This window comes from Lissotriton vulgaris, chromosome 11 (assembly GCF_964263255.1).
Source record: "Lissotriton vulgaris chromosome 11, aLisVul1.2, whole genome shotgun sequence".
NCBI classification, from domain to species: domain Eukaryota; kingdom Metazoa; phylum Chordata; class Amphibia; order Caudata; family Salamandridae; genus Lissotriton; species Lissotriton vulgaris.
In genome coordinates, this window is record NC_141699.1 from 965,010,593 (window position 1) to 965,020,374 (window position 9,782).

Here is a 9,782-nt window from a genome sequence, read left to right on the forward strand (position 1 = left end):
TGATAACTGCCACACTAGTCCCTAAGGAACACAAACACCGGTTACTATCAGATATCTCACAGAACCAAAATTCAATACTCTCTAGTGGCTTTGTACATACCCTGCCTTGTGTTGAATTGCGCTCAAAAAATAAACGTGTGCATATCCCACAACCTTTGTGAATCCAAAACAATATTCTTCTCCTGAGAAACTAGTTCACCTATAGATGAATGAACCAATTCAATCCTTTAAGGATACGGTAAGACGTAGCATCCTACTACCGCCTTCCGCTCTCAAATCCACAACACAGTGTTCTTTAAAGGTTCCACTCCTTACAGGAAAGGTGTAGGCTCCCCCCCCACTACCTTCCGCTTTGGCACTTATTTCGGAAGACACTAGTGACTCGCTTCGTAACGGTAGTAAGCAGTAGGGTTAAACCTGCTGTACTCCGTTCTCACTGTATTCCAAAAACAAAACAATCCATCCAAATGTGAAACTCTTATGCGCCTTAAATTCCCTTTGCCGGTTACCAGAATGCCGCCTAAGAAGAACGCTTCCGCACTGGCTAAACAACGCGTTGAAAGTCACGAGCTGCTCGAAAACTCACTGTACTTAGAGCAGCGTAGTCCCGGTCCTTCCTTCTCCGCTCAAATCTTCTGTCAGCCGTTTACACTTGCAGATAACAGGACTCCAGGAAAAATACCACCAGTCAGAAAGCGCATTCCACGCGCTACTGGAGAAATCCAAAAACGCTTAAATCCAAAGCGCGTTTCCTGATTCCTTCGCGCTGATAACAAAATAGGAAACAGGAACCAAACCCTCTCTGAATACTTCCAGAGAGGAGACCAACACAGCACACCTCTCAAGTCACCAACAAACACAGCTGTTGAACAAAATCACGAACAAAGTGTAGAGGGTCCGCCCTACCTATATAGTGCCCCGCCCCCTCTCTGGAATTCTGGGAGATGTAGTTCAATGGTTAGGTAGGCGCATTTGGCAGATCCTGACAGTATGTCCCCGTCCCTAGCGCCTTCTAGGGCCAGGTTTAGCGGGGAACCTCTTGTGGAAAGAACGCACTGCAGCAGGAGCATGCACATCCGAGCTCAGCTCCCATGAATCATCTTCCGCGGTATACCCCTTCCATGACACCAGGTATTTTAGCACACCTCGGCACCACTTGGAGTCCCTTATACTCCTCACCTCGTACTCCATACCTCCATCACATAACACTGGTGGAGGGGCTGCTCTGCGCGACGTAAGCGCAGGTTTCAGCAATTGAACATGGAACACTGGGTGTATGCGCATTGACCCTGGCAATTTCAGCTTGTAAGTTACGGGGTTCACCTGTTTCACAATGGGGTACGGGCCGATGTATCTTGGGTGGAACACGCTGTGCAACTTAAACCTAATGTTCTTTGTAGACAGCCAAACCTTATCACCCACCACATATTGACGACTCTCTATCCTGTGGCGGTCTTCCCACTTTTTGTATACCTCCTTTGCCTTGTTCAAATGTACCTGCACTCCCTTATGTACCCTCCTCAACATTAAGATCCTTTCTTTAACTGAAGGCTGGTCACAGAGATCAGCGGGTATGTCAACCGGCAAGGTATTAGCATCAAAACCAAAATTAGCTTTGAAGGGTGACATCCCCGTTGAACTATGCCATGCGTTATTGTAGGCCAGTTCCGCCATCCACAACAGATCCACCCAAGACTCATGCGCTTCTTTGGAGAAGCATCTCAAGTATTTCTTTAACGTCTGGTTCAAACGTTCTGTCTGCCCGTCTGTCTGTGGGTGGAAACTGGTGGACAGATTGGACTCTATATTTAGGGCACGACACCACATGCGCCAGAAACGTGCAATAAACTGCGGTCCTCTGTCTGACACAATAACCCTGGGGATACCGTGCAACCGGACCACATTGCTGGCTAACAGTTGTGCAGTCTGACTAGCATTCGGAAGGTTCTTACAAGGGATAAAGTGTCCCATTTTGGTGAGGCTATCTACCACTACCAATACTGCTGAAGAACCCTTATCCAGCGGAAGACCCGACACAAAATCCAGACTAATATGCTGCCAGGGTTGACTGGGGGTAGGCATGGGTATGAGTTTCCCGGCTTTCTTGGTGGTTATTCCCTTGGCTCTAGCACAAACATCACAGCGAGCCACCCACTCAGAAACATCCTTGTTCAGGGTAGCCCACCAGAAATGCCTTTTGACTGTATCGAGGGTTTTACGTATACCAGGATGTCCCACCAGTTCCCCCTCATGACACCAGCCAAAAGCCTTCTTCTGCAAAGGAATCGAGGGCAAAAACAACTTCCCCTGACAGAATGGCAAACCGTCTCTCACCTTACTATCCAATCTGCCATGAGCCCATGACCCCCATCCACCCGGATACTGATGTTTTCTCACCTCATCCAAAAAGGTCTCAGCTCTCACCACACACAGAACCTTCCCTGTTGGAATGATTGCCTGTTTCTCTTCCAAGCATTCCACTGGCATGGTTTGCCTAGATAAGGCATCGGCCTTCCTATTCTCAGACCCCGGGCAGAAAGTGACCACAAAGTTGTACTCTGCAAAAAAGATCGTCCATCTCATCTGCCTTGATGTCAAGTGTCTAGCAGAAGACATAAATTGCAGATTCCTATGGTCAGTGTACACTGTGATGGTATGTAGGGCCCCCCATAGGTATTGTCTCCATTCCTGAAAAGCCCGCTTTATTGAAAGCAATTCCTTTTCCGCTATTGTGTAATTGAGTTCAGCCGAACTCAACTTCTTTGACAGGAAGGCCACTGGGTGCAACTGCCCTGTAATTACATCCCTCTGAGATAACACCGCCCCGATTGCTTCGTCCGAAGCATCCGCCTCTACCACAAAAGGATGTTCTAAATTGGGATGTGACAGCACAGGGGCGGTAATAAAAGAAGATTTAAGAGTCTGGAAAGCCTCCCCTGCAGCAGATGTCCACTCGAACGGCACTCCTTTTCTCAAAAGTTTAGTAATGGTCACTGCCAGTAATGAGAAATGCAAAATGAAGCGCCGGTAGTAATTCGCGAAGCCCAGAAAGCTCTGGACTTCCCTCTCGTTCTTAGGTACTGGCCAATCTCTCACTGCCTCAACCTTGCGCTCGGACATCTGCAACCCCAAAGGACTGATCATCACCCCCAGGAATTCCACACTGTACACACTAAACTCACATTTACTGAGTTTCACGAAGAGGCTATGTTCTCTCAGTTTCATCAGTACCTTGCTGACCTGCTCACCGTGACATCTTTCATCCATAGAATACACCAGGATGTCATTGATGTACACGACAACGAATGAATCGATAAATTCTTTCAGGACATCGTTGATTAGAAACTGAAATGCCGCAGGGGCATTACATAGCCCAAATGGCATGACTAGATATTCATATAGGCCATACCGCGTCTTGAATGCCGTCTTCCACTCATCCCCCTCACGCACCCTGACCAAGTGATAGGCTCCTCGCAAGTCCAAGCGAGTATAGATCACAGCCTCCCTCACTTGATCAATCAACACCGTAATGAGAGGGAGAGGGTACCGGTTACGGATGGTGTTTTTATTCAAAACGCGGTAGTCCACACATGCCCTCAAATCACCGTTCGCTTTTGCTATAAAGAAAAGGGGAGAGGCAGCTGGGGAGCGAGACGGTCTTATGAATCCTATGCTTTCATAATGATCAATGTACTCCTTCAAGTGCACCATTTCAGGAACAGACAAGGCATATACTCGACACGTGGGAATCACTGCCCCGTCCACCAGATCAAACCTACAATCATATGGTCTGTGTGGTGGGAGATTTTCAGCTTTGCTTTCGCTAAAGACATCCTGAAAGGCTTCGTATTGTTTAGGAAGGGTCACCTCCTTCTCGGCGGCAGTAGCCACCATGAACTGTAAGGCCAACACTGCTACTGGATAAGATACATAAGGCACCAGATGTTCCTTGCAAAACCCTGAAGAGAAATGGACAGTGCGTGATTTCCAATCAATGGAAGGGTTATGGAAGGTGAACCAAGGCATCCCCAAAATGATCTCATATTGTGGAGCGTCTATTATATTCAACTCCACCATTTCCACATGCCTTCCCTCTGACACTTCAATAGACAATTCCACTTCTGCGGTTTTCTCCGTTATAAGACCAGATTTAATGGGCTGTCCATCGACGGCCAAAACCACCTCTGGATTGCATCTAGGCACTCTAGGTATCATCAAACGAGCTACCAACCCATTGTCTATAAAATTACCGGTGGCCCCTGAGTCCAACATGACCATTACTTGATGGGATTTATTCTCACACTCCAAGGTCATAACCAGGACCAGGTGGGATTTGTTTCTCCTATCCCAGAGGAAGACAATGAGGTTAGTTTCCAATCGGGGTTCTCCTCCATTTTAGGCGGGGATGCCATCCCTTCGTCCCCCTCACTAGCAGTTTTGGAAACAGCCACCCTTTGGTTCTTGTTCCATGTATTATTTGTCTTGGGCTTAGAAGGGCACTCTCGAACATAGTGACCCTTCTTCCCGCAATACATACAAAGACCTTGTACCCTCCTGCTTTCACTTTCGGTTTTGGACAACGGAGGTCGTATGGCACCTATTTCCATCGGCTCTGTTCCTGCTTCTGCAGATCCCAAAGCCCTAGAAGGAAAACCCACATTACGGGCATAGCCCCTATCCCATTTTCTCCGATCCCCACTCCGCTCTGTCAGCCTACCATCCAATCTCAATACCAGATTCACCATATCTATACAAGTAGTGGGTTGAGGATCTATATGTGCTACAGCGTCCTTCAATTCATCCCTCAGTCCCTGATAAAACAAAGACATTTTCTTGCCTTCTGGCCAATCTGTTTCAGCTATTAACCGATTGAACGTGGTTAGATAAGTAATCAAGTCACTCCTACCCTGACGCAGGGACAATAACTCCTTATCTGCGCTGAAATTTGTGGCCCTCCTGTCAAAGACTTTCTCAAATTCAACCCTGAACGCGGTCCAGTTGGACAACATGGCATCATCTCTTTTTACCAGAGGGACTGCCCAATTGGCTGCGTCCCCCACCAGATAAGAGATAGCAAACGCCACCCTAGAATGATTCGTAGGGAAGGAGGCTGGTTTACAGGAAAAATGGAGCATGATTTGAGTCATGAAAGCTTGTGTTTTACGAGGGTCCCCCCCATATCGTTCTGGGGTAGCTAAAGAAATAGGGGGAGGAACAGTAACCTGAATCTGAGAAGGGCCTGAAGAAAAAGGATTCTTTGATAACTGTTCAACCCTATCCTTAAGAAGCACAGCCTCTGCCTTGGACGCTGCCAGTTCTTGTTGAACCAACACCAGAGCCCTCAACACATCATCCAAGGTGGCCATATGTACTCCAAACCGACCCGGCAGAATGCAATTTGTGGGTTCGTGATTCTGTCAGACTCCACGCTGCCGGATCCGATTGATGCACATATAACTCCACCTCCCGATCTCACCAACACGCTCGTATTAACAACACAGCGTGTTCGAGTGATAGGGCGAGGGAAAAAACAGGAAACAAAACAAGGAGGGGACGGAAGGGGACTGCAGGGAAGGGATAGCTGAAAGACAAGAGAACAAGCATACAGGTTATAATTGTTCACCAGGAAATCCTACTCTCATTTCATTCTCACTAAGGATACTTAGAGATTCACCTTTACAGAAGAAGTGCGCTCCACCTCCTCCCTGTTTCTTGAATAGTGATAACTGCCACACTAGTCCCTAAGGAACACAAACACCGGTTACTATCAGATATCTCACAGAACCAAAATTCAATACTCTCTAGTGGCTTTGTACATACCCTGCCTTGTGTTGAATTGTGCTAAAAAAATAAACGTGTGCATATCCCACAACCTTTGTGAATCCAAAACAATATTCTTCTCCTGAGAAACTAGTTCACCTATAGATGAATGAACCAATTCAATCCTTTAAGGATACGGTAAGACGTAGCATCCTACTACCGTCTTCCGCTCTCAAATCCACAACACAGTGTTCTTTAAAGGTTCCACTCCAAATACGGAAAGGTGTAGGCTCCCCCCCCACTACCTTCCGCTTTGGCACTTATTTCGGAAGACACTAGTGACTCGCTTCGTAACGGTAGTAAGCAGTAGGGTTAAACCCGCTGTACTCCGTTCTCACTGTATTCCAAAAACAAAACAATCCATCCAAATGTGAAACTCTTATGCGCCTTAAATTCCCTTTGCCGGTTACCAGAATGCCGCCTAAGAAGAACGCTTCCGCACTGGCTAAACAACGCGTTGAAAGTCACGCGCTGCTCGAAAACTCACTGTACTTAGAGCAGCGTAGTCCCGGTCCTTCCTTCTCCGCTCAAATCTTCCGTCAGCCGTTTACACTTGCAGATAACAGGACTCCAGGAAAAATACCACCAGTCAGAAAGCGCATTCCACGCGCTACTGGAGAAATCCAAAAACGCTTAAATCCAAAGCGCGTTTCCTGATTCCTTCGCGCTGATAACAAAATAGGAAACAGGAACCAAACCCTCTCTGAATACTTCCAGAGAGGAGACCAACACAGCACACCTCTCAAGTCACCAACAAACACAGCTGTTGAACAAAATCACGAACAAAGTGTAGAGGGTCCGCCCTACCTATATAGTGCCCCGCCCCCTCTCTGGAATTCTGGGAGATGTAGTTCAATGGTTAGGTAGGCGCATTTGGCAGATCCTGACAGTAGGTGTTGGATTTTCTGCTACTCGGTTCATTGTTTTTTCATTAAAATAGACTCTTTGTCCATTTGGCAGATGTACAGCTAGATGTGTGACCGTCGGATGTCTTTCATGAATGTTAAACTGAAGGATGCGCCAAACAGCCTCTGAAGTACTAATATACCTGCCATTGAGATATGTTTCAATTTCATTATGTTTGTTTGTAATAGTAGCAGTTGCTTGATCTGAGCCTTTGTTGATATATTTGCAAATATATTTAATAGCTTTCACTGATTGGCAGTATTCAATATGAATGTGAGCATTGAAAGTGCGACATAGTACAGGTGAATATGGAACCACCCTCTGATTATCAACAGCAATTTCTTGGCCTCTAACAGTCATTGTGATTGTCTGTCCGCCATGTTGTGGGCTCCTTCTACGGTAAATGGGATAACCATTAACACCAGTTTCTGTTTCATTAGTGAGAGGGCGTGGGTATTTTTTGGTACAAATCCCATTTTTCATACATGGTGATAGAACGTTGTGTTCACCACATGGGCCATGCAACATGTTCTTTTTAACAATCAAAAATAGTTGTTCATCATTGACAGGATCTGGCAGCTCAGCGGATATAATGAGATCTACTTCGTCTGCTTGTATTTTAGGTTCAAGCCACAATAGGATGTGCACGTGTGGCAGTCCCCTCTTTTGCCATTCAATGGTAAATATGTTAGCTTTGGCATATCCAAAGATATGTTTTTGCGTTATTATTTTCATGAGTGCTTTCACTTTTAAATTGAATACACGTGCAATGATGTCATGTCTATCGCATGATCTTTGTTTAGGAAATAATTTTTTTTTACATTTCTGGCCACTCTGGATTGCATGTGAAGGTGATGAACAAATCAGGTCTCCCATAGTGCCTAACGTATGTCATTGCATCTTGTGTCTTTTCGTGCATGTACCTGGGCGAGCTAGTGAAGATAGCGGGTAAAATGACGTGTTGTCCAATATCTGAAGTGTGAAGGTGCTGATCTTGATCGAGTGCATCTTTTAAGTTTATGTAGTTTTCTCCCCGTAGTTGTGTTTGATTGCGGCGTATAAAGTCGAGCCTTTCAGTGTTCATTTTTGCCATCATATCAACAATATATTGATTAAAAAGATTTCGAAACCAATGTAAGGTATTGAAAGTTGTGGATCTAACCATTAGAGTATGGGCATAGTATTGCATGCATGTAACATTTTTGTTCTTACCGCAGTTTGCTAGTGGTATGTTTAGACAATAACCATCTTCACCTCTCGGGAATAGAATGGGATATTGTAAGGGGTCATATGATCTATGCAATTCGTAGACTTTACGTAATATTCCTTCTCGTGTATGTAAGACAATGTCACGTGGGTCTTTGTTTTCATTAACTAAAAGAACTGCAACTTCATCAGTTGTTGGTGCATTATATCTCCCTGGATGTGTATTTGGAATGCGTTGATCAGCGTGGATGATAATTTTAAAATCTTCATCTTGTGAATGCATCTCATAGTTGTATTTAAGTGACCTAATGTACGTGTTATGAGTTTGCAATGTGGTTTGTAGTTCTTCAATTAGCTGTCTGTTTAATTTGGGATCATGTGTGATGGTGCATCAACTTGTTGCATTGCGGAAAGGAAATATATTTGTAGAAATTGTGGGGACTTTCCTTCTTGTGGAAGCATGCTGCCAATTAAATGGTATAACTGTCCATTTATTTTAAAAGTATGCATGAAATTGCCTTCTTTGACATTATTTGCACCAAAGGATGTCATTTGGAATAGAGTATTGTAACGGCGTGTGTTTGTTAAGAAATGATTTGAAAGTGGGTGAGTGCCATCAAGTAGTTGTTTAATGATTGGAGGTGGTTCTTGTATGTTATTAATATTGACCTTTCCTGATAAGCAACAAAGGCCTTTAGGTTCCGCCTTCCATTTCTGTGCGTAGCACTTGTTAGAGACACTGTCCATGTTTCCAATTATAACATCTGCATTGTTCATGTAGTCAATAAGTGGGTTGTAGCTGAATGCTGATTTGAGGCTATGTACTGTTATTGGAAGCATAAGTAAAGGTTGGTCTGTAAGTTGTGTTTGAGCTTCTCTTGTTGAAGTTTGTAAAGTGGAAGTATGAGGTATAGTAGTGGACGTTGATGGCTGGTCACTGTTGTGCTGCATTGGCTGTGAAAGCTGAGAAGTGTATGGATCATCGATGTTTGTTAAGTGGTTGTGATCCTGTTCTTGTGTTAGTCGTATGCGCTTATTCCTTTGTGCCCGTGTTTTATATGTTGCCCTTGAAAGTTGTGTCTTCCTCTTCACCATTGTAAGAAAGTGATTGTAATATTTGTAAAAAGTGTAAAGATATTTATGCTAATTTGTATTGTGTTTTGCAATATTGTATTTGTCCTAGAATGTTTATGTTGTGCACCTTTTTGTAGTAGGCTATGTGTGGTTTGGATATGTTCTGAAAGTGTAATGAATGAGGTGTGGCAATCTGTGATTCTGGGCAAATCACGTAATCTCCCCGCGCCTTAAAAAAAATGAAGGTGTGTCCTCATGTAACCTAACTGGTGCTAGGTAAAGCGCTCTGATAGCCGATTCAGGTGTAGTTTGCGCTATATAAGAGTGTGGAAATAAAAAAAATAAAAAGTAGTACAGTGGGTGTTCTGAGTAGAGTAGAGTATGTTAAAGGTGTGTTTTTTTTTAAAAGCAATATGCATACTACTATTATAAAGAGAGAACGCTCAAACTTTTGTGCCTGAACAACGTTGCTGTTTTTGATCATGGGTAAGTGTGGTTATATTTTCCACAAAGCAAAGCAGCATCAAGTAGCGTAAAGCACCGTCAATTACTATACATTATGCCTCTTTTTGTAATGTAAATGCAGCAGCATGAAGTAGCGTAAAGCGCCGTCAATTACTATACCTCATGCCTCTTTTTGTAATGTAAATGCGGCAGCATCAAGTAGCGTAAAGCGGCGTTAATTAATATACATTATGCCTCTTTTTGTAATGTAAATGCAGCAGCATCAAGTAGCGTAAAGCGCCGTTAATTACTATACCTCATGCCTCTTTTTG

The 9,782-nt window shown here is 44.3% G+C and overlaps 1 pseudogene; it reads right to left on the reverse strand.

Moving 5' to 3' along the window:
- Positions 1–6,672: 6,672 nt before the first annotated feature.
- LOC147683767 (uncharacterized) lies at positions 6,673–7,819 on the reverse strand (annotated as a pseudogene).
- Between the last annotated feature and the right edge of the window lie 1,963 nt (positions 7,820–9,782).